This window comes from Lissotriton helveticus (genome assembly GCF_964261635.1).
Source record: "Lissotriton helveticus chromosome 1_1 unlocalized genomic scaffold, aLisHel1.1 SUPER_1_unloc_41, whole genome shotgun sequence".
In the NCBI taxonomy this organism is placed as follows: domain Eukaryota; kingdom Metazoa; phylum Chordata; class Amphibia; order Caudata; family Salamandridae; genus Lissotriton; species Lissotriton helveticus.
Genome location: NW_027611683.1, coordinates 1512510 through 1538591, shown reverse-complemented (window position 1 = coordinate 1538591; position 26082 = coordinate 1512510). Strand labels below are relative to the sequence as shown.

At 47.5% G+C, this 26082-nt stretch overlaps 1 protein-coding gene across 1 annotated transcript in view; it reads right to left on the bottom strand.

Moving 5' to 3' along the window:
• LOC144806055 (uncharacterized) overlaps positions 1-26082 on the bottom strand; it is a 609474-nt gene that overhangs the window by 126727 nt on the left and 456665 nt on the right. The window lies entirely within an intron of this gene.

Here is a 26082-nt window from a genome sequence, read left to right as displayed (position 1 = left end):
CCAGGTTCTGAAACTGGGATGGTGCAATGAGCTAAAAAACGGTGATGGATCTAGCCCTGATCTCTTGACTGGGTGAGAGTACTCTGCTTAATTCAGAGACTCTGTCCATCACCACCCCTTGTTGTAAATAATTTTGTCCACCCTAAGCGTGGAAGGGTATACTCAGATGTGAGTCCCTTGCTCATTGCACCATCAGGATTCAAGCAAGCCGGGCCGAAGACGGCTGAAATGCCAGAAACCGGTCCCCGGAAGCTTGTTTCCTTCCTAGAGTAAGAATTGGCTTTTGTAGTCTGGTCTGCCCTGTTCCCATGATGCACTGGGCCAGGGACAGACTAATTTGCATACAGCCAGGTTCTGAAACTGGGATGGTGCAATGAGCTAAAAAACGGTGATGGATCTAGCCCTGATCTCTTGACTGGGTGAGAGTACTCTGCTTAATTCAGAGACTCTGTCCATCACCACCCCTTGTTGTAAATAATTTTGTCCACCCTAAGCGTGGAAGGGTATACTCAGATGTGAGTCCCTTGCTCATTGCACCATCAGGATTCAAGCAAGCCGGGCCGAAGATGGCTGAAATGCCAGAAACCGGTCCCCGGAAGCTTGTTTCCTTCCTAGAGTAAGAATTGGCTTTTGTAGTCTGGTCTGCCCTGTTCCCATGATGCACTGGGCCAGGGACAGACTAATTTGCATACAGCCAGGTTCTGAAACTGGGATGGTGCAATGAGCTAAAAAACGGTGATGGATCTAGCCCTGATCTCTTGACTGGGTGAGAGTACTCTGCTTAATTCAGAGACTCTGTCCATCACCACCCCTTGTTGTAAATAATTTTGTCCACCCTAAGCGTGGAAGGGTATACTCAGATGTGAGTCCCTTGCTCATTGCACCATCAGGATTCAAGCAAGCCGGGCCGAAGACGGCTGAAATGCCAGAAACCGGTCCCCGGAAGCTTGTTTCCTTCCTAGAGTAAGAATTGGCTTTTGTAGTCTGGTCTGCCCTGTTCCCATGATGCACTGGGCCAGGGACAGACTAATTTGCATACAGCCAGGTTCTGAAACTGGGATGGTGCAATGAGCTAAAAAACGGTGATGGATCTAGCCCTGATCTCTTGACTGGGTGAGAGTACTCTGCTTAATTCAGAGACTCTGTCCATCACCACCCCTTGTTGTAAATAATTTTGTCCACCCTAAGCGTGGAAGGGTATACTCAGATGTGAGTCCCTTGCTCATTGCACCATCAGGATTCAAGCAAGCCGGGCCGAAGACGGCTGAAATGCCAGAAACCGGTCCCCGGAAGCTTGTTTCCTTCCTAGAGTAAGAATTGGCTTTTGTAGTCTGGTCTGCCCTGTTCCCATGATGCACTGGGCCAGGGACAGACTAATTTGCATACAGCCAGGTTCTGAAACTGGGATGGTGCAATGAGCTAAAAAACGGTGATGGATCTAGCCCTGATCTCTTGACTGGGTGAGAGTACTCTGCTTAATTCAGAGACTCTGTCCATCACCACCCCTTGTTGTAAATAATTTTGTCCACCCTAAGCGTGGAAGGGTATACTCAGATGTGAGTCCCTTGCTCATTGCACCATCAGGATTCAAGCAAGCCGGGCCGAAGACGGCTGAAATGCCAGAAACCGGTCCCCGGAAGCTTGTTTCCTTCCTAGAGTAAGAATTGGCTTTTGTAGTCTGGTCTGCCCTGTTCCCATGATGCACTGGGCCAGGGACAGACTAATTTGCATACAGCCAGGTTCTGAAACTGGGATGGTGCAATGAGCTAAAAAACGGTGATGGATCTAGCCCTGATCTCTTGACTGGGTGAGAGTACTCTGCTTAATTCAGAGACTCTGTCCATCACCACCCCTTGTTGTAAATAATTTTGTCCACCCTAAGCGTGGAAGGGTATACTCAGATGTGAGTCCCTTGCTCATTGCACCATCAGGATTCAAGCAAGCCGGGCCGAAGACGGCTGAAATGCCAGAAACCGGTCCCCGGAAGCTTGTTTCCTTCCTAGAGTAAGAATTGGCTTTTGTAGTCTGGTCTGCCCTGTTCCCATGATGCACTGGGCCAGGGACAGACTAATTTGCATACAGCCAGGTTCTGAAACTGGGATGGTGCAATGAGCTAAAAAACGGTGATGGATCTAGCCCTGATCTCTTGACTGGGTGAGAGTACTCTGCTTAATTCAGAGACTCTGTCCATCACCACCCCTTGTTGTAAATAATTTTGTCCACCCTAAGCGTGGAAGGGTATACTCAGATGTGAGTCCCTTGCTCATTGCACCATCAGGATTCAAGCAAGCCGGGCCGAAGACGGCTGAAATGCCAGAAACCGGTCCCCGGAAGCTTGTTTCCTTCCTAGAGTAAGAATTGGATTTTGTAGTCTGGTCTGCCCTGTTCCCATGATGCACTGGGCCAGGGACAGACTAATTTGCATACAGCCAGGTTCTGAAACTGGGATGGTGCAATGAGCTAAAAAACGGTGATGGATCTAGCCCTGATCTCTTGACTGGGTGAGAGTACTCTGCTTAATTCAGAGACTCTGTCCATCACCACCCCTTGTTGTAAATAATTTTGTCCACCCTAAGCATGGAAGGGTATACTCAGATGTGAGTCCCTTGCTCATTGCCCCATCAGGATTCAAGCAAGCCGGGCCGAAGACGGCTGAAATGCCAGAAACCGGTCCCCGGAAGCTTGTTTCCTTCCTAGAGTAAGAATTGGCTTTTGTAGTCTGGTCTGCCCTGTTCCCATGATGCACTGGGCCAGGGACAGACTAATTTGCATACAGCCAGGTTCTGAAACTGGGATGGTGCAATGAGCTAAAAAACGGTGATGGATCTAGCCCTGATCTCTTGACTGGGTGAGAGTACTCTGCTTAATTCAGAGACTCTGTCCATCACCACCCCTTGTTGTAAATAATTTTGTCCACCCTAAGCGTGGAAGGGTATACTCAGATGTGAGTCCCTTGCTCATTGCCCCATCAGGATTCAAGCAAGCCGGGCCGAAGACGGCTGAAATGCCAGAAACCGGTCCCCGGAAGCTTGTTTCCTTCCTAGAGTAAGAATTGGCTTTTGTAGTCTGGTCTGCCCTGTTCCCATGATGCACTGGGCCAGGGACAGACTAATTTGCATACAGCCAGGTTCTGAAACTGGGATGGTGCAATGAGCTAAAAAACGGTGATGGATCTAGCCCTGATCTCTTGACTGGGTGAGAGTACTCTGCTTAATTCAGAGACTCTGTCCATCACCACCCCTTGTTGTAAATAATTTTGTCCACCCTAAGCGTGGAAGGGTATACTCAGATGTGAGTCCCTTGCTCATTGCACCATCAGGATTCAAGCAAGCCGGGCCGAAGACGGCTGAAATGCCAGAAACCGGTCCCCGGAAGCTTGTTTCCTTCCTAGAGTAAGAATTGGCTTTTGTAGTCTGGTCTGCCCTGTTCCCATGATGCACTGGGCCAGGGACAGACTAATTTGCATACAGCCAGGTTCTGAAACTGGGATGGTGCAATGAGCTAAAAAACGGTGATGGATCTAGCCCTGATCTCTTGACTGGGTGAGAGTACTCTGCTTAATTCAGAGACTCTGTCCATCACCACCCCTTGTTGTAAATAATTTTGTCCACCCTAAGCGTGGAAGGGTATACTCAGATGTGAGTCCCTTGCTCATTGCACCATCAGGATTCAAGCAAGCCGGGCCGAAGACGGCTGAAATGCCAGAAACCGGTCCCCGGAAGCTTGTTTCCTTCCTAGAGTAAGAATTGGCTTTTGTAGTCTGGTCTGCCCTGTTCCCATGATGCACTGGGCCAGGGACAGACTAATTTGCATACAGCCAGGTTCTGAAACTGGGATGGTGCAATGAGCTAAAAAACGGTGATGGATCTAGCCCTGATCTCTTGACTGGGTGAGAGTACTCTGCTTAATTCAGAGACTCTGTCCATCACCACCCCTTGTTGTAAATAATTTTGTCCACCCTAAGCGTGGAAGGGTATACTCAGATGTGAGTCCCTTGCTCATTGCACCATCAGGATTCAAGCAAGCCGGGCCGAAGACGGCTGAAATGCCAGAAACCGGTCCCCGGAAGCTTGTTTCCTTCCTAGAGTAAGAATTGGCTTTTGTAGTCTGGTCTGCCCTGTTCCCATGATGCACTGGGCCAGGGACAGACTAATTTGCATACAGCCAGGTTCTGAAACTGGGATGGTGCAATGAGCTAAAAAACGGTGATGGATCTAGCCCTGATCTCTTGACTGGGTGAGAGTACTCTGCTTAATTCAGAGACTCTGTCCATCACCACCCCTTGTTGTAAATAATTTTGTCCACCCTAAGCGTGGAAGGGTATACTCAGATGTGAGTCCCTTGCTCATTGCACCATCAGGATTCAAGCAAGCCGGGCCGAAGACGGCTGAAATGCCAGAAACCGGTCCCCGGAAGCTTGTTTCCTTCCTAGAGTAAGAATTGGCTTTTGTAGTCTGGTCTGCCCTGTTCCCATGATGCACTGGGCCAGGGACAGACTAATTTGCATACAGCCAGGTTCTGAAACTGGGATGGTGCAATGAGCTAAAAAACGGTGATGGATCTAGCCCTGATCTCTTGACTGGGTGAGAGTACTCTGCTTAATTCAGAGACTCTGTCCATCACCACCCCTTGTTGTAAATAATTTTGTCCACCCTAAGCATGGAAGGGTATACTCAGATGTGAGTCCCTTGCTCATTGCCCCATCAGGATTCAAGCAAGCCGGGCCGAAGACGGCTGAAATGCCAGAAACCGGTCCCCGGAAGCTTGTTTCCTTCCTAGAGTAAGAATTGGCTTTTGTAGTCTGGTCTGCCCTGTTCCCATGATGCACTGGGCCAGGGACAGACTAATTTGCATACAGCCAGGTTCTGAAACTGGGATGGTGCAATGAGCTAAAAAACGGTGATGGATCTAGCCCTGATCTCTTGACTGGGTGAGAGTACTCTGCTTAATTCAGAGACTCTGTCCATCACCACCCCTTGTTGTAAATAATTTTGTCCACCCTAAGCGTGGAAGGGTATACTCAGATGTGAGTCCCTTGCTCATTGCCCCATCAGGATTCAAGCAAGCCGGGCCGAAGACGGCTGAAATGCCAGAAACCGGTCCCCGGAAGCTTGTTTCCTTCCTAGAGTAAGAATTGGCTTTTGTAGTCTGGTCTGCCCTGTTCCCATGATGCACTGGGCCAGGGACAGACTAATTTGCATACAGCCAGGTTCTGAAACTGGGATGGTGCAATGAGCTAAAAAACGGTGATGGATCTAGCCCTGATCTCTTGACTGGGTGAGAGTACTCTGCTTAATTCAGAGACTCTGTCCATCACCACCCCTTGTTGTAAATAATTTTGTCCACCCTAAGCGTGGAAGGGTATACTCAGATGTGAGTCCCTTGCTCATTGCACCATCAGGATTCAAGCAAGCCGGGCCGAAGATGGCTGAAATGCCAGAAACCGGTCCCCGGAAGCTTGTTTCCTTCCTAGAGTAAGAATTGGCTTTTGTAGTCTGGTCTGCCCTGTTCCCATGATGCACTGGGCCAGGGACAGACTAATTTGCATACAGCCAGGTTCTGAAACTGGGATGGTGCAATGAGCTAAAAAACGGTGATGGATCTAGCCCTGATCTCTTGACTGGGTGAGAGTACTCTGCTTAATTCAGAGACTCTGTCCATCACCACCCCTTGTTGTAAATAATTTTGTCCACCCTAAGCGTGGAAGGGTATACTCAGATGTGAGTCCCTTGCTCATTGCACCATCAGGATTCAAGCAAGCCGGGCCGAAGACGGCTGAAATGCCAGAAACCGGTCCCCGGAAGCTTGTTTCCTTCCTAGAGTAAGAATTGGCTTTTGTAGTCTGGTCTGCCCTGTTCCCATGATGCACTGGGCCAGGGACAGACTAATTTGCATACAGCCAGGTTCTGAAACTGGGATGGTGCAATGAGCTAAAAAACGGTGATGGATCTAGCCCTGATCTCTTGACTGGGTGAGAGTACTCTGCTTAATTCAGAGACTCTGTCCATCACCACCCCTTGTTGTAAATAAGAGGTGGATGGGCACAGGGCGGGCGGCGGTGGGGTCCCGGACTGCGGGGGTCAAGGGAAGGAATGCTGGGCGGCGGGTTGGAAAGACGGAGCGGTGGACGTAAGTCAGGGGGGGAAGGTCTACGTCTAGACGTTAAGTGCGGTTTAAAGGGATCGGGGTGGTCTTGGTTGCGGTTACACGGGGAGGGAACGTCATTTGAGTAGGAGGGCGATGTCAACTCTTAAATATAATAACTGGGAGGTAGATATGGAAGGTGCGGAGTGACTATGGGATGCGCAAGAACGTACATGCAGGGATATGGAAAAAGGGCGCCAAGCGGGTAGCCATGGAGGAGGCATAATGGGGGTCGGATTGCGGGGTAAAGGAGGGATGAATGGGGTTGGGGGGAGGGGGCCGTCCAGGAGAAAGTATGTAGGGAGATAGAGTTATGGGCGCGGGCGAGAGACGTACAGTTAGGTGCCATTCGGAGAATAGGCCTCCGAGGTAAAGGGAGCGGAATTAAGAAGAGCTATACATGTGTAGCATCAGCATATTGTTTGCTTGGCACTCGTGGCGAATAGGCACTAAAGGTATACTGCAGGAATTAGCCATGGATTGTGTAGCACGGAACTTGGTGGCCTTTGGGGGGTCCTAGCAGAGTGAACGAGAAAAAGTTTCACTTTGCCATGAAGGGATAACGATATAAAATTCAGGTGGGTTTGGGGGGTGGGGGTGGGCAGGGTGCAAAAGGAACAGGGGGCGGGGGGACGGTAAGGGTGCCACAAGGTAGGGGGCAGGATGGGGCTCCAAAGCAGGCAGACAGGGAAGACACAGCGTAGGGGGTTAGTGACAGGAGGGAGGGAATCAGCAAATGAAAGGAATTTGTAAGATGAGGAGAGCAGGAAGGGCCGCCGATGGTAAGGGCTGGCGAATTGGGGGGGCGGAGCCTGCTCCACCAGGCATGGCAGGGAGCGGCAGATAAGGGGGTGGGGGAGGAGAGGGTGAAGGGTGCAGGGAGCTTGGAGAAGTGGTGGCCAGGAGTAGTCGAATAAGGAGGCAAAGGTCAGCACAACAGGGATACGTATGGCCACAGAACAAGTCGAGAGAGTGAAGGTCCCAGTCCTGGCATCGGCGGGGAAGCACGCGATGAGCGAAAGTTAAAATCCGAAACATTGTTTCCAGGAAGAGTGTGTGGGGGCATTTAGGACAATGGCACGAGCAATATGCCCACGGGTGCGGGGGAACACAGATCGGCAGTTAAAGGGAGCACAATAGTGGATAGAGAAGGGAGGGAAGCAAGGCACACCGAAGGCGGCCTCAACGCTTCATTGCTCTACTAGGGTCTCATTCCGCACACAAGCGAGGACTGGGGCCCAGACGGTGTAATGTCTAAAGGATCACTTCAGAGTTGGCAGTATAGGAAAGGTAGGTACGGAGGGCGGGTGGATGCATGACTTTTACATCGCATGCTTTTACATCGCAGTTTTACAACGCATACCATTACAACGCATAGCGCTTTGGGGTGCTGGATAGTGAATAGTTTAATTTACTATTCCAACTCCAGTCCCCGTGGACACTAGGGAAGGTGTTGGATAGTAAATTAAATCTATTCCCTACCTAGAGCGCCCCCCAGCGCAATGCGTTGTAATGGTTTGTGTTGTAAAAGTTGCGATGTAAAAGCACTGCGTGGTAAAACTTGCGTTGTAAAGAATGTTTCCCAGGGCGGGTGCACCCTATGTGTAACGTGGATGTGCTGATGAAATACAACGCGACTGTGCAAATTGAACGAAACTCTTTACGAATTAAACTATCTAAGACCGTTCACTCTATAGCCTTCACATGTCGGATGGTGTTCAACGCGTGCTGCCGGACACAACTGATACGCTGGCTGCCGATAGTATTTCGTGTTTAATTTTGGATACATTATTGCTGTAGATCCTCAGTAACATTTGTTATGGTGTCTTAAGAGTTGATGTTTAGGTTTGAATGCTCTTTGTAGCATTACGTCCGGTTCATGCATTTTAATTTAAAAATGGTATTCACCATGGGATCCAAAAGTTAATAATGGGGTTATGTTATCTAGTTATATAAATGCCAAACTTCTGTGGTAAATAAATAAATAATACCTCTCTTTTTGACTAGACATATATCATAACAGATAGCTCAATAAATAAGAGTCAAGATTCGAGGTAGTAGGAGTTTTGCAGGTTTAATACAGCATAAGGACAGGAACAGGACAACCTGCATAGGAATAGGATGACAGGGCCCAGCAGCTGCTGGGGCTGGATCTGGGATGAGCGCGCTGACCTTTAATAACAATACATGAGCATATATACATAACGCAAACACATAGCATTACATTGCAGTAGGCGTAGCAGTGGGTGGAGCAGAAGGTGTGACGCGTAGCAGTCGCGAAAGATAAGGGCGAAAGTAGGTGTAACGGGGCGTATACATAGACATGTGGTGCAGACGTAACAGAATATGTCATGAATGGGGCGGAAACCATGGAGGGGGCTACCTAAGGAGCCGGGACCTCTAACCTGGTGGTGCGCGCAAACTAGCAATGACGTATCACTAGGAGAAGCTGGGGGCTATGAACTCTGTGCTAGGAGCAGAGACTGAAGTCTGGAGAGTCAGGGCGACATGTACCTAAACAGTATCTAGTATCTGATGTTTAGAGAACATGTTGATAGGAACTAGAAGTTAGGAGGGGAAAGGCTAACTTGATTCTAAGACTGGACCATGCATTATTCTACATGTAGTGCGTGATGAAGAATATTAAATGACCATTAAATGCAGTATTTCTCTAACGTGGAGACGTGAAGGCTAGACAATGACGGAAACTATTGATGCAGTTCAGTAGCTTAGGAATGCAGAGAAGGAGGACTGAACTGATAACTGGAACTATAACATATTCTTGGCAGACTCAGAGACTGAGCCAGGCTGGACCAGGCACTGCGAGGCAGGAAGTAAGTGAAGGGTCGAGGATACAGGTGGGGTCTGTATCGCTCCTCAGCGAGGCTTCAGGAGACAGGAGCTGAATCTGGTGTCCAGGCCCTTTTGAGGCCTAGAAACGGAGACTTTATAATAGAATAACGTGCACACTGAGAAACGTGGCAACGTAGCTTTACATAGGCCTGATATTCGTAGTATTCACGAGAACTGGAAACTGGCATACTAGAGGTGGACACAACTGTAATTGCGTCATTAATCGGACATGGGGAATGCATATGCATATTTAATCATGCACACATAACATATGATGGATGACACGTAGGGACACAGAACATGGCAAAATTTACTTTTCCACATTCCCTCCTTGTCACTACGTTTCCATCAGGAAACATCAATTTTCATGATACCGTCTATCATTTCATACAGTATCATTTGCTCGTCTCGAATTATCCTGGAACGGGATTTAGAACGGGGCTTGGGACTAGGAATACAAGAGGTAGCACAAATGCCGCAAATGGCAGGGCCACATTGTATACAGAGGCAGCAGCTAAATATGATCGCTACTGCAATACCTAGAAAGGACAATATTTTCCATCCCCATGCGGAAATTATATTCCAGAACCAACCGGACCATGTCCAGGTGCCTGGATCTTGGTGTATCAGATGGGCAATTTTATGGAGTCTGGTTATAGCTGAATAAACAGACGGCGCGTTATTTGGAATGAAAATGCAGCAACTAGATCCGATGACTCTACAGGCCCCGCCCCTATCGGCCAGTATGACGTCAAGGACGAGACGATTCTGTAAAACGACAAATCTCATAGCAGATTGCTCTTCAGTTAAGTTACCTAGAGCAGAGGCAGTCTCATTTACTACAGCTTCGAGGGTTCTAGTTAACCTACGGATCAGTTTACTATTCTGGATAGGTCCTATAAAGAAAAAGAAACCTCTGTTGAAATCTGTATACTGTTCTAGAGCAGTTTCAGTATAATCGACAATTGGGGACTCCCTTCTATGTCTAATGTGTACTAGGTGTGTGTTTCTATGATAATCAGGTGGGGCTAGAAAAACTGGTGGCAGTAGGAAGGCAATGTAACAGGTTCCCTCCCAATCGAGGGGCAGACGAACATATGCGGTTTGACCACAAATAAAATAAGAATGACGTGAAGCTTTAAAGATAGATTTCCCACTGTCACTATACTTGAAAATAGTAGTACAATCACTATGTCCTACATGTACGGAACCATTATTTCGGACACATAATTCGCCTTTGACCGGTAGTACTGAAATAGCAGGTAAGTCTGGAGTAGTATCAGACTGAACATTCAGGACCATAAAATTCGACGAATAATTACCTAAATTATACACTTCATTTTCTAGATCTAAACCTGTTCTGTGGGGAAGACCTTGCTTGTCTGGAAAACATGTACTGTGAAGAAAAGACATATCTGTTGAGGATGACGTTAACGTGGACCATGCTCCACACGAACCATTATGTGAAAATGGATAAGGAAAAAGTGGCAGAACTCCCTTCGGAGTCTGGAAAGGGGGGAGTCGACCACACACCCAACAATTAGTGGTATTGCTGGACTGGTGTGAGTAATGTAACATGCGGATAAATGAGTTATTTCTCATAGCGAGGCGGTAAGAGAGTTCATGAGGAGGCAGATCACTAAACGTGTGCTCTACTGTAGCATTAGCAGACTTATTTACATGAAGAACTGGGAAATACAAGAAAAATGCATAACTGGTGCAGGAAATCATAAGGCTGAGAAACAATATGAAACATAGAAAAACGATACATCGGATTGAGTTTTGACTAACTCTCTCACTATGGGGGTCTATTTTATACATGTCAGAAACAGTCTAACCGTTTCACCTAGGGGAGGACTTAGACAATCAAACTGACTGACTTATTTTACTAGACCGGAGTTTTAGTTTATACTCCTGTTGTGGAGTTTTCTCTAACAGGGGAGGGGTTGTAGCAATGTCTTTTGCGGGACAGTCCTTGAGAACAATATTTTGGCAATCCTTCAAATCCTGGGAAATGTTCTTTAAGGCGGGTTTCAGTCCATTAAAAAGTTTAATATGAGAAAGGTGCACCCAGCCTTTGCGTCCTTCCAACTTCACGGCTGTACGGGTGGTGAGGAGGACCTGTCGGGGCTCTTTCCAACGAGGCTCCAGCGGACTTGATCTGTCAAAGTTGCGGACCATCACCATGGATCCTGGAACGATTTCGTGCGGTGCCACCTCGGTATTGTCTGGAAATGCGGCAGCAACCTGTGAACGACATGAGTTGAGGGCAGACATCAAGGAAGCTAGGTAATCTGTCAGCATATTACTTGAAACATCGGTAATACTTCGGGGTCTAGGAGTCCCCCACATGTTAGGGGGGCGGCCGAAAACGACCTCATACGGGGACAGACCTGATCTGGAATGTGCAACCATGCGCATATAAAACAAAGCGACTGGCAGAGCTACTAGCCAGTCCACACCTTTTTCTTTACACACTTTTGCGATACGGATTTTCAGGGTCTGGTTATGTCTCTCTACGAGACCGGCTGCTTCAGGATGGCGTACACAATGAAACTTCCACTGGTACCCTAGCAAAAGGGAAACATGCTTCATGAGTTCAGATGAGAATGGCTGGCCGTTGTCAGAATATACGACTCTAGGGAGTCCATAACGAGGGAAGAACTCACGAACCAACTGCTTGGCAGTGGTCGCGGCTGTGTAATCTGGGACTGGATATGCTTCTGTCCACCTGGACAAAGCGCATACAACTACAAGAACATACTTGAAACCTCGACATCGCTCCATCTGAATATAATCCATCTGGAGGACTTCAAAAGGGTGGTCAGGGGGCTGGAATCCACCTTGTTCCACCGGGACACTTTTACCTGGATTAAACTGACAACATATCATACAGGTACGGACTTTCTGCTTGGCTGCAGCTCGTAAATGTTTGTTGAACCAAATGTTCTGGATACTGTCTAACATAGCTTTTTCTCCTAAATGTGCTGGACTATGTGCGGTATTAATAATGACTTGAACCATAGAGTCGGGGAGAAACCATGTGGCTCTACCCTTTGTTAACCATCCTTGATCTGTCTGGACCCCTCCTTGTTCGGACCATTTCTTGATTTCTTCGGGAGTAGCATGTAACTGGATATCTATGACATCTTGTGTAGGGTCCTTAACTGTCATACATGTAGTCGGATCTGGAGCATGTGTCTGTGTCGGATTAACTTGAATGTCTGGAGTCTGTGCTGTAAGCTTGGCTGTGCGATCTGCTAGATCATTACCTTGAGAAATAATGTCAGTAACTTTCGTATGTGCTTTGCACTTCATGATAGCAATAGATGTCGGCAAGTGTATGGCATCTAACAGAGCTTGAATAAGGAGACCATGCTGAATCTTGGTTCCATGAGAAGTCATGAAACCTCTCTCCTGCCAGAGCACTCCGAAGTCGTGTACGACTCCGAATGCGTAGCGTGAATCTGTGTAAACATTAACTTTCAAGTTTTTGGCGTGTATACAGGCTTGTGTCAGAGCAACTAGCTCTGCTGCTTGAGCGGACAGGGTATCAATACGGTGTGTCTCTATAACTTCAGTGTCAGTAGTCACTGCATACGCGGCGACTAGTTCTCCTGTACTTGTTCTCATACATGAACCATCCACATAAAGTGTCAGGTCGGGATCTGGTAACGGAATATCTGTCAGATCTTGTCTTGGCTTTGTCGTAATGTTAACTACTTCCACACAGTCATGTGTGGCAGAATTTGAATTAACTGATGGTAACAGTGTAGCAGGATTTAAAATGTTGCAGCGTCTGATTTCTATGTGTGGCTGGAACAGTGTCAATTCATAACCTGTTAAACGTGCAATTGTCAAGTGCTGAGTTTGTGTTCGGTTTAAAAGAACTTCCACGGAATGTGGAACTTGTACTGTCAAGGAGTGTCCTAAGACTATGGAATCACTTTGTCTGATAGCTAGTGCTGTGGCTGCAACTGACTTGAGGCACGCAGGCAGAGCCTGGGCTACAGGATCTAATGTGCTCGAAAAATAAGCACATGGCTTGTATTGTCCTGCTTGATCTTGTGTGAGAACAGATAATGCTGTACCTTTGCGTTCAGTAACGAAAAGTGTAAAAGGCTTACTGTAGTTCGGTGTCGCTAGAACTGGAGCTTGGCATAGGGCTTTCTTTAACTCATTGAAACTAAGTGTATGTTCAGATGTCCAAGGGAGGACAGTCGATACGGCTGCCTCCTGTGTCGTTAACTGTATCAGTGGTTTGGCTAGAAATGCATACTGGGGAATCCATTGTCTACAGTAAGAAGTGAGGCCGATAAAAGCACGTACCTCCTTCTGGGTCTTGGGCTGAGGAAGACTCGCTATTAACTGGATACGGTCTGGTGTCAACTGCCTACCCCTCTTGGACAGTAAGTGTCCTAAGTAGACCACTTGCTGGACACAGAATTGAAGCTTAGAAGGGGACACCTTGTGCCCCATCTCGGCTAGGAAATACAAAACTGAAAGGGATGCTTGCTCGCAAGCACGTTCAGAACGGGCTGTGATCAGTAGATCATCGACATACTGGAGCAGGGCAGTGTCCGTTGGCATGTGAATGTTGTCTAGTTGTCTCTTGAGTGCTTGACTGTAAATACTAGGACTTTCTGTGAAACCTTGAGGAGCTCGTGTGAACATATAGCTCCTTCCATTTAAACAAAATCCGAAAAGGAACTGGCTGTCTGGATGAATAGGAACACTGAAAAATGCGTTCTTGAGGTCTATGACAGTGAAGAACGTGGCTTCGGAATCAATGGCCGTTAATAGGGAAGAGATGTCTGGGACAACTGGGTACTGCGGAATAATACATTTATTAAGCTCTCGTAGGTCAATCACTAATCGATATACTGGGGGTGCATTTGGATCAGTACGTTTCATGACTGGAATGATCGGAGAATTACATACATTGGAGTCAGTTTCTACAACCACTCCTTGAGCCATGAGCTCGTCAATAATTTTGGATAAGGCTGCTACAGCCTCAGGTGGCAATCTGTACTGTCTGATTCGTGGTAACACTACACCTGGCTTGAGAGTCACACGATAGGGTGTGATTTGCATATAACCTACATCAGTTGGACCTTGCGCCCATAGATGCTGTGGAACATTGGACAGTCTTGAATCAAAATCTCGTAATACATAGTGACCCTTAAAGTCACGTAGGAACAATCGTATTCCCTCTGGGGAACAGCATATAACTGCACCTAACTCTTTCAGTGTCTTAATGCCTAATAGGTTTTCTGGACATGACTTAGTAAGTAACAGATCAGTAGTGCGGGACAATGGACCTATTTCTAGAGTAACTGGCTTTGAAATCTCATTTACGATAGGCTTTCCTGAAAATCCAAGGGAAACATTTCTTGAGCCTGAGAGCGGAGCCCCTGGAACTTCGGCGTGACTAATTGTGGTCCTACTTGCCCCTGTATCGATCAAAAACTTTCTGTCTTTCCCTAATACTTGACTGTGAACATAGGGACCTTCTTGATCTACAGGTATCTCGATGAGAGGCAAGCCTACCTCCCTCTCTAGGCTGTTTCATGAATACTGTTGGTACTCTGGATACTCAGACTGTACATACTGGTACATCTGCGATGTAACGTGCTGTGTTGCAGCGATAGGCTGCGGAGCTGGAACTGTCTGTTGTGCATTCTGTGGCTGAGGAATCTGTGAAACTTGTTCTTGTCTAGGCGGACGTGGTCTTTCTTTAGTTTTACCAGTAGCTATGTTGTGTTTCAGAACTGCACACTCATTTATAAAATGACCTGGCTGTTTACAATAATTGCAGTTCCCTTTAACGGGAGCTGCAGGATGACTGGCTTGATTCGGACCCCTCTTCTGACTGTCTTGAGGAACAGATTGTGCAACTAGTACTTTCATTTTCGTGTCTTTCATACGTTTTCTCTCGTGTTCTTGCTCTTCTCTGATTCTATTCTGGTGATACTGAAGCATTTGCAACATCTGGGACGGGGTATTAGCTTGCCAGGTACTTTCGACTTTCAGAACTCGATTTTTAATTTGTGGACTTGAATTCTCGACTAATTTAGTAACAAAAAGGTGAGGGTATGACTCACTACTTGTCTTGAGGCCACTATTGATGCTAAAGCATTTTTCAAACCTAGAATAAAAATCACTAATATCTTCGTCTTGCTTCTGTTTACAGGCTGAGATTGCATCCCAGTCTTCTTTTCTAGTTGTCAATAATCTGGGTAAAACTTGTATTAATAATTCTGGTAATTCTTTACATTTATCTCCAAGACCGGTACCTGGTACTCGTGCCTTGTCTTCAGCTTCTAGAACTGCCCAATCGATCTTTTTCTCTCCCACCTCCCATTCTTTTTCCTTGAGCTTTTCATACACCCCTGCGGGCAACAGGACCTTTAACATTTTAATTATATCTGGATATGTGTATTCTCCCATACGGAGCATGTCTTTTAATTCTCTATGGAACCCTGCTGGATCTTTGACAGGGAATTAATTTCTTCATTTCGAGGAGTTCCATCTTTGTAATCGGGGTGTAAACAAACACTCGCTGCATTTCGCCACCCGTTCCTTTAACTGGGTGGACTTCTCGTAACGGATTCTGTCTCTCCATGTAAAATGGTTTACTTTCTGGGGGCGAGACATGAACAAAATGTGGGTTCAGAAACGTTCTATATTTGTGACGCTGTTCTAGAATGACACTAATTAAATCGGTACCTAGGCCTTTCCATCTATACTGGAGTAACTCGTTCAGGACATCGTGTAACGGACCTGGATCAGAGTGCTGACCCTCATACAGAGTAATGAGGTGCTGGATCATATACATACCCACCAGTCGTTGTTCGGCTGGGGGCATTTTCAGAAACATTTGTGCCACTATTTCGTCTGGAAAAGTGATAGAATCAGTAATCCATCGGACTGCTGATCGGGCTAGTTCTTGTTCATGCATGGTACTTAACTCACTGTAACCGATTCGTGATTTCAGAATGTGATCGGTAGCTTGGAATACTTGTTCTAGAGAACCTTGTTCTGGTGCTGGAGAATGAGAAATAGACTTGTGTTCTAGGCGTAAATGGCGATCTGGAAATCTAGATTTTCCTACATACGCTATTCTGGCGGGATTCTCGTCCTCTACCTCTTCAGTATCAGAGTTACTTTCTTTCTCGCTTACTTGTGCTGCTTTACGTTGTTCGTGTATCTTTATTATTTCTCTACGGATTTTCTTGTACATACTTTCCATAGCACCGACGGTCTTGTGCTTACCCTCGGCTATATTATCACTCCACCTTGTCAGGATTTTCATTTCGGCCGGATCTTTAGACGGGTAATCTTGTTCTCTTATTAGACAATTGATCAGAAACTTTAATATCATGAGCTGGATCTCGGCTTTCCTTTGAGACATGGCCTCGCTAATACTTTCTGGATCATCCCCTGTACGGATGAAACGATATATTCTGTCTAGATCTTCTTTCATATTCGGTAAGGTGACTAGATACTCGGCCACCTTTCTTACGCGGAATGAATATAAAACCATATTATCCTCGCCTGGGACTGGATCATAGCCGCATTCGGCAAGGGATTTTCTTATTTCTGCTACAGTCTGATGTCTGGGCGTACGCTGTGACGCTTGTGCATGTAATTCGGCTAACGTTAAACGCTTGTGTGGCGGCGGGGTTTGAGGAGGACCTCCCCCTGCGGCCCCTAAACAAGAATCGTCTACTGAGGCTCTTCGTCCTGGCAGAGTGGGAAATGGAAATGGAGGCTGGACTTGTATGGCGGGCTGGACCGGGGGTACCGTAACAGGTACTCCGGTGTCTGGAGAAGCGGGAAGTGCCTGATTTACAGGGACTGGCGGAGCGCGAACAGGATTTGCATATTCTGGGACTGTGTCGTCCAAATAGGACGAAATAAAAATATCAGCTGCGGTCTGTTTGTGACGTAGCTTGGTCGGAACTAATGGTGGCGGGAAATTACTGGATGCCTCTGGGGTCGCTTTTGGCAAGCCCTCGGCAAGGAGAGGGTACATACCCCTAATAAGGGCATGCCTCTGTCTGTCTGACTGTTCGGCTTTGACTTGTTCACCTATCTCGATTAGTTCTTTTTCTTGTGCTCGTTCTAAGGATTCTCTACTTAATTCTGACTTTCTGATTTCTTTTTCAGTTCTTTTATGAGATTCTTTACGCCATAACTCGATGGCATCTTTCTGTGACTGTCTGGCTTTCTTTTTCCATAATGCTTCTTCTACTCGCATGATGCATTCGGCATCCCATGTACCCGATACGGGCCATCTATACTTTTCTTCTAACTGTTTGGTATACTCTACCCATAAATCTAGATACAATATGGCGCTTATGCCATGCTTCTGATACATAAAGTGACCTGGACTGTCCCTCGGCGGAACAGGAACTGCTTCTTCTAACAAACCCTTTCTAGTTTTTAGCTGACGTAATCTCGAAAAGAGAGACATTGTAAACTTGAATCGGAACACAATACAATACACGAGAAACAATAACAATTTGGAGAACAATTCAGGCATACCACGACTTTGGAAATACATTGAACAACATCATAACATAACAGTTCGGACAGAATATTACCTGGAATACTGAGAACAGAAACACAAGAATTTCTCGAGAACGGAACAGACTAGAGTTACTGGATGCACTGCTGAAACAGTACGGAACATACCGGTCCCATAAAGGGACGCATCAAGACCCGTATCCACCTAGGTGAACACTTCGTTTGTGAGTCTGTGTACCACCAACCCACGGACCAGAGTCAATTTAGATTGACCCTGTCTAGATACTACCCCAGTAATGGTACTCACCGGGCAGCAAGAACGGAAGGCCTCGGACTGGACTGGACTGCTACGACGACGGACGACGAACTTCGGACTTCAGTTACGGGTGGGCCTCCGGATACCTCGGACCTTGGACTCTTGGCTTGGGCTCTGGTCGGGACTCGCCGCGTTCCTCCACCGTCTCGTTTGGATGCTGGACCGCCTCCTCCGTCTCCTCCGTGGGCCTGAGGGATACTTGAAGCAGAAATATCTGCCGGTGCACAGAAGAGTTCCGTCACGACTGCAGAGGGTCAGGGGGTCGGCATGGCTTCACCGACGCGTGGGGAAAGGGCAAGTCCCTATTCGGGCGCCATTATGTGGTAAATAAATAAATAATACCTCTCTTTTTGACTAGACATATATCATAACAGATAGCTCAATAAATAAGAGTCAAGATTCGAGGTAGTAGGAGTTTTGCAGGTTTAATACAGCATAAGGACAGGAACAGGACAACCTGCATAGGAATAGGATGACAGGGCCCAGCAGCTGCTGGGGCTGGATCTGGGATGAGCGCGCTGACCTTTAATAACAATACATGAGCATATATACATAACGCAAACACATAGCATTACATTGCAGTAGGCGTAGCAGTGGGTGGAGCAGAAGGTGTGACGCGTAGCAGTCGCGAAAGATAAGGGCGAAAGTAGGTGTAACGGGGCGTATACATAGACATGTGGTGCAGACGTAACAGAATATGTCATGAATGGGGCGGAAACCATGGAGGGGGCTACCTAAGGAGCCGGGACCTCTAACCTGGTGGTGCGCGCAAACTAGCAATGACGTATCACTAGGAGAAGCTGGGGGCTATGAACTCTGTGCTAGGAGCAGAGACTGAAGTCTGGAGAGTCAGGGCGACATGTACCTAAACAGTATCTAGTATCTGATGTTTAGAGAACATGTTGATAGGAACTAGAAGTTAGGAGGGGAAAGGCTAACTTGATTCTAAGACTGGACCATGCATTATTCTACATGTAGTGCGTGATGAAGAATATTAAATGACCATTAAATGCAGTATTTCTCTAACGTGGAGACGTGAAGGCTAGACAATGACGGAAACTATTGATGCAGTTCAGTAGCTTAGGAATGCAGAGAAGGAGGACTGAACTGATAACTGGAACTATAACATATTCTTGGCAGACTCAGAGACTGAGCCAGGCTGGACCAGGCACTGCGAGGCAGGAAGTAAGTGAAGGGTCGAGGATACAGGTGGGGGCTGTATCGCTCCTCAGCGAGGCTTCAGGAGACAGGAGCTGAATCTGGTGTCCAGGCCCTTTTGAGGCCTAGAAACGGAGACTTTATAATAGAATAACGTGCACACTGAGAAACGTGGCAACGTAGCTTTACATAGGCCTGATATTCGTAGTATTCACGAGAACTGGAAACTGGCATACTAGAGGTGGACACAACTGTAATTGCGTCATTAATCGGACATGGGGAATGCATATGCATATTTAATCATGCACACATAACATATGATGGATGACACGTAGGGACACAGAACATGGCAAAATTTACTTTTCCACACTTCAGCAGATGTTACATTTTATGTTTCTGGGCTGTGATGTTAGAAAGGTAATTCAGTCACTGGGGGTCACCAACGTCAGCGAGTCTCTGTCTGTGAAACACCCTCACACCCCAGGGGGCCCCAGGTGCTGGTCTTAAAGGTCAGGGGTTGGTCCTTGTAATAGGATCTGTTTAAAGACCGAAGTTGACAAGAGGGATGTCCCCTCTAACCCATCAGAGCTCTTACATGCTGTGGGTGTAACAAAGATGATAATAGGAGGAGACTGGGTTGAAATGCTGAGCCGTTGTCATACCTTTGCCCCTCGGCCACCATCGTCTCAACGTCAGTCCCACCACCTCTATAAAAGAGGCCTGACAGGAATGCAGTCTGAGGGGTCAGAGGGCAATCAGAGGTTACAGGGCCATAGTTGTATCAAGGAGGGGTGTTTGCCTCCAAGCCCTGGGGCCTCCGTACTCTGGGCCCCCAAACTAGGGACCAGGCCCCCCTTTAACACTTGACTCGGAATAACAAGACAAGGCAGTTGAAAGCTTACATGTATGAAAGGAACACAGGAGGATATTAAACTGCACCCTTACCCCATCAGTGCACACTTTTACATATATGAAAGGAACACAGGAGGATATTAAACTGCACCCTGACCCCATCAGTGCATACTTTTACATGTATGAAAGGAACACAGGAGGATATTAAACTGCACCCTTACCCCATCAGTGCACACTTTTACATATATGAAAGGAACACAGGAGGACATTAAACTGCACCCTGACCCCATTAGTGCACACTTTTACATGTATGAAAGGAACACAGGAGGCATTAAACTGCACCCTGACCCCATTAATGCACACTTTTGCATCCGGTGTAGATATAGGTGCATAGTTTGATTCATAACTTGTTTACATTGGGCATGAATAAATATGGAAAGATTTGACTTTATGAGTGTTTCATCTGCCTCCCCAGGCTGCAGTCGGATTCTACCTATTTTAAAAGTTTTCTCCATTCAATTCTTTTAAATTGAAATGATGTCAAAAAGGAACAACACAACAGAGATTGCCTACAAATGGGTTTATTGTTTTTAACATCAGAAATTCAAGTCACGGTGGGGTGGAGGCTAATACTGCACAGAAATACGAAAATGGAAAAAGGGCTGTTTAGGGGATCGGGGTGGAAATGCGTGAGATGCGGACACATGCCTCGATTTCAGCGCGGGGCCATTATCACTCATCAAGTGCCGATGAAGGTAGCAAAGGTGCAGGAACACCGGGTAGATAAGACCCCCCCTCCTGTGCTTGCGGAGATTGACACTGGAGGGGGCGTGGCCAGCCACAAACACTTGCATACCCAGAAGCCTCTGCGGCAAACACCTGATTCATCACTACAGGCGACACAGGCGTTTGTTTAATAGCAGAAGGAGTGCCTGTAGCTGTGCACACAAAGGCATTCATAAAAGTGACTGGCACGTCACTGCTGTAAAGTCACTCTAACAGTAGTAAGTTATATTGTTTTTGTAATTGGCGAAACGGACAATGTTCATTCTAAGCTGATTTTCCAATTCTATGTTAGTCCACGGAGGCTCTGATTATGCTCTGATTATGCTTCTCTAATCTTTACTGACAATAACAGCAGCCAATAAAAACTTTAAACTGGCATGACCCCGGAAGGGCAACCCCCAACACTGGTCTGCACCAATCACTGTCCAGTCCCATATATAACAGTCACTGAAAACAGGAAACCTCCTCTTTCTTTGCTGCTGCAGCAGCGAGTTAAGTGCCTTTTCCCCTACTTTCATGTTTTATGGTGATATTGGCATTTGCGGGGTTTTGTACGAGTGGCGCTTGAGCGCTGTCATTGTTATTGCCCCGATGGTGTTTATTGCCGTGCTGTGAGTGCTTTCCACATGTTTGGAGCGCGCGCGTGTGGCGCGATTCGGCGGAGCACGGTGTGAGCGACAGGGGGCGGTGGAGCAGGAGGAGGCAGACGCGGGTTCCTCGCGCACAAGGAGCAGGCGAGTTTGAGCCCCATACGCTGTGCGCACGCGCGAGGCGCCGACTTTCGATTGAGATTGCCGAATGCCTCGCGCGTCCCGTTTCAGCCCTGCATAAATCCTTGGCCTCATTTGAACGCTAACCGGAGCGTGTCCGGATCAGAGCCAGGCTCGAGGGGAGCATTTGTGTGCATATGAGAGGGGTCTCCTTCCACCTTCACGATTTTCCTCATAGTGTTGGTCTTGGACTTTGGTGTGTGTGTGTTGAGGCACCCCTGGGCTGCTCCCCCCCTGAGAACTTCCTCCATACCTCCCAGCTTTAGAGCTATGGCGTACTACGCCGAGGAGGGTGACCAATGGGTCGAGTACAATGAATACGAAGAGTATGAGCCACAGGAAGATCAGTTGGAGGAAAATTTGGTGGAGGCCCTGGATAGTCAGGTCCAAGGGTCAGTTAATAAAGCCCTGATTAAGGCTCTCAAGCCTTTTACTAAACCCCTGCAGAATTATGGCAAGAGAAACTTTAAATCGACCCGTAAGGGTGGTACCTCTACTCCCTCGGCACAGGTGTTGGCACAGATGGCCAGGAATGTCATCAGGGATCATGGCTCAATGGCTAATTGTACCTCGGGGGATTCTTCCCCGTCCCCTCCTGCTACCTCAGATTCAGAGGCGGACTCTGTGGTTTCCAAGAAGAAAAGCAGAAAGGTGAAACACACAGCATGCATGAGTCAGGCCCCTAAGACCTTGTTGTTTGATCCCATTATCCATCCTAGAGCTACAGAATGGGTGCCCTGTCCTGAGGTGGCGCAGTATGTTGGCAATAATTTACGGCAGGGCTTTGAGGGTGGAGTTAGGGCCACTTTGAGATCCGAATGCCCTAGGCCCTCTTTGATGGGAAAGGTGTCGGAGACGCCGGAATTGGACCCCAATATGGCGGCGTTCATGAGGAAATTTGCAAAGGATCCCAAGAAGGGATTGGATAGGGCATGGCGTGGCTGCCAGGACAAGTTGCTAGACGTCTCAGGGCCCCTCACTAAAATTATGGATGCCGCAGTTAAGGCGAAGGAACAGAACGCGCCACTGGACGTGTCAGATGTCCTGGAATGGACACAACGTGCCATGTGTTTCCTGGGGAATGCGAATGTAGCCTAGAACTCCTGGTGGGTCTTTCGCGATTCGCACTCTGTCTCCGCAGAAAGTGTCCTGCTGCATTCTCCTACGTATGGACAATGTGTCCGCGGTACGGTATATAAATCGCCTAGGCGGCACAAGATCACGCCTTCTGGCGGAGATTGCCAAAGACTTCTGGCATTATTGCCTGGCACACCAGATCTCGGTGATGGCGGAATATATACCGGGCTCGGTCAACGTGACAGCGGATTGGAATTCTCGGTACCTGAGGGATGCCAGCGACTGGATGCTGCACCCCAGGGTTTTCAGGGCATTGGACCGCAAGTGGGGTCCGTGTGTGATAGATCTGTTTGCCTCACGGCTCAACAGGCAAGTGCCCCAGTTTTACAGTTGGCGACCGGATCCCTTGGCGATCAGCTCGGACGCCTTTCTTCAGTCGTGGACGACGGGCATTCTATATGCATTTCCTCCGTTTATCATGATCCCGAGAGTGCTGGCTCAAGTGCGGCGACAGCAAGCGGAGGTGGTCTTGATCTCTCCGTGTTGGAGAGCACAAGCATGGTTCCCGGTCGCAATGAGTCTCGCGTGTGCATTGCCAATGCGAATCTCATCGTTTCCGGACCTTCTTACGGACCCGGTGGGCCTTTGCCACCTGTTAGTGCTGCAGGATCAGTTGTCCCTCATGGCATGGAGACTTTCCGGCGCCGTTGGCAAGTGCCGGGAGTTTCACAGGACACTCTCTTTTTCTTGTCACAGGCATGGGCACCTTCCACTCACAAGCGCTACGAGTCAGCTTGGAGACGATGGGTTGGTTGGTGTAACGAACGACAGGGAGATCCGATGGGATCCGATATCCATATGATAGTGAATTTCTTGTCAGACCTGGCGCGGTCAGGCATGGCATATAGATCGGTGAATAATTTTCGGTCAGCCATTTCGGCGGGACATCCACATGTAGATGGCAAACCGGTCGGGGAACACCCCCTGGTGTGTAAGGTAGTCAGGGGGATCCGTTTAGTGAACCCCCCTCAACCCGAGTATACTGAACTTTGGGACGTTGCAGTGGTCTTGCGTTTTTTATCAGCTTGGCCGGCTAATGAGGGTTTGTCGCGGAAACAACTCTCGGCTAAACTTACGCTTTTGCTCTGTTTGATTTCATGCAGATGTGTATCGGACATTCGAGCATTGGATTTGGCAGGTAGAGTATTCACTCCTACGGGAGTTTCCTTTCATATTTCAAGGCGGACTAAAACACATTAAAAATGTATTTCTTACCCTGCATTTCCTCACCACAGTAAGTTATGTGTGGTAAAGTGTTTAAACGTATATGAGGATTGTACTAGGGAATTTAGGAATGATTTTGGTCAATTGTTGATTTCATTGCAGAGACCTTTTCGCCCAGTCTCCACTGCGACTCTGGCCAGGTGGGTTCCCTGGTTGTTGAGTCTGGCGGGTATTGATACTTCCAAATTTGGAGCACACTCCGCTAGAGGAGCTATGGCCTCAAAATCCTTTGGTGCCGGTTCTCAGCTTCAGGATATCATGACTGCGGCAGATTGGTCTTCTGACTCCACTTTTAAGACGTTTTATCATAAACCTATTGTGGATGTGGCCTCGGTGGTGGTGGAGAAACTTTAAACTAGCATAATCAGAGCCTCCGTGGACTGACATAGAATGAAAAATTGTCTAGCAGACGCGACAAAGAATTTTCAATTCTATTAAGGACACGGAGGTGAGGATTATCCCACCCGGGCTAGCAGAAATGTATTCTTGCATTATTGTTTGGAAATGTGATGTATTTTACCCACCCAAATGAAGTTTATGGCTTGTTGTATTCCTGAGTGTTGGAATGGCCATTACGATGTATATTTTCGTTTCAGGTGATCAGCATAAGCAGACTTGAGAAGGACTCCTGTGGACTGCGTGCTGTTTTGTTTATGAGGAGAAGTTATTCCCTTCGGAACTGATTCGAGAGTTACCGCGTTGGGTTCCAGTCTCGGTTTGGGCTGATGAAGAAATCGCAAAGAAAGAGGAGGTTTCCTGTTTTCAGTGACTGTTATGTATGGGACTGGACAGTGATTGGTGCAGACCAGTGTTGGGGGTTGCCCTTCCGGGGTCATGCCAGTTTAAAGTTTTTATTGGCTGCTGTTATTGTCAGTAAAGATTAGAGAAGCATAATCCTCGCCTCCGTGTCCTTAATAGAATTGAAAATTCTTTGTCGCGTCTGCTAGACAATTTTTCATTGTCCGCGGTTCACGCGCACTTCGAGTGGCCGTGAGAAGCGGAAGTTGTTCTAATTTTTGTAGGGTTTCTCCACCAGAAGCTCCGTGATTGGTTGAAATGTGAATATCCGGGGGCGGTTGGGCCCCGCGCGGGACCTCCTCGGCCACTGAGGCGAAGAGTGCCCTGCCGATGGAAGGCGTCACAGGGTCAATTATGCGCATGCGTGGAAACCCCATGTCTTGGCTGCCTGTATTTTTAAGCTCCCCACTCTTCTGGCCGTTGAGTGCGCATGCGTGTGACTGCACGCATGCGCTTTCAAGGTCCAGCGGCGAATACTCCTCCTGCTTGAGCAGCGTTAACCCCATCGCTGCCAGCCAAGGCATGCAGCTGAAAACTGAGCAGAAGGGAGTAAACTAAAGTACATTAATGGCTGCAACTGAAAACTGAGCAGAAGGGAGTAAACTAAAGTACATTAATGGCTGCAACTGAAAACTGAGCAGAAGGGAGTAAACTAAAGTACATTAATGGCTGCAACTGAAAACTGAGCAGAAGGGAGTAAACTAAAGTACATTAATGGATGCAACTGAAAACAGAGCAGAAGGGAGCCAGGCAGCGGCTGCACAGCTCTCCGACACAGTAAACTAAAGGCAGAGGGCACTGGCAGCTCAGAACGATGAAAGCATCAATTGTATTTATTAATAGCAGCCACAGCAAGTCAGCTGCACTACTATAGAGGGTAACATATGTGTAACCGGTGTCTGGAATCCCATGATTATAAATTTGACGCTACTGCAACTTTACGCCTAAAGAGATCATGTGGAAGCCCACACATTAACCAAATAACTGCATCCAGGCCAGGCTCACATACTGGAATGTTGATAGTCGAGCAAGTTATTTGTTGGATTTTTTTCCTCTTTTTGAATCCAAAGACTTTTTACCAGTAAAAAAGCTTTTGGCACGCCGCCCACACAGTCTAACTATATGTTTTTTAATGAGACTTTGTTGCAAGAACTGATCTCGAGAATCCTCCCGAGAGTAGCTGGTGTATTTTGCCCGAACGCTGATCTGCTGCGAGTCTGCACAGCAGTATTGGTATGACATGCGCAAAGTGAGTGACACGCGTAGGGTGTGCACAGCCAGACAGGGGAGCACAAACAGACAGGCAGAACCTGCATGAATCGGCACCCCTCTGACGTAGGGGGTGTACAAAACGACGGGGGTGGTGATATAGTTAGAACACCGGCAGCAAACGATGCCAGCGTGAACACGTCATCATTATCACCCATGGCAACAAACGACGCCACCGTGAACACGTCATCATTATCAGTCCATGGAAACAAACGATGCCAGCATGAACACGTCATAATTATC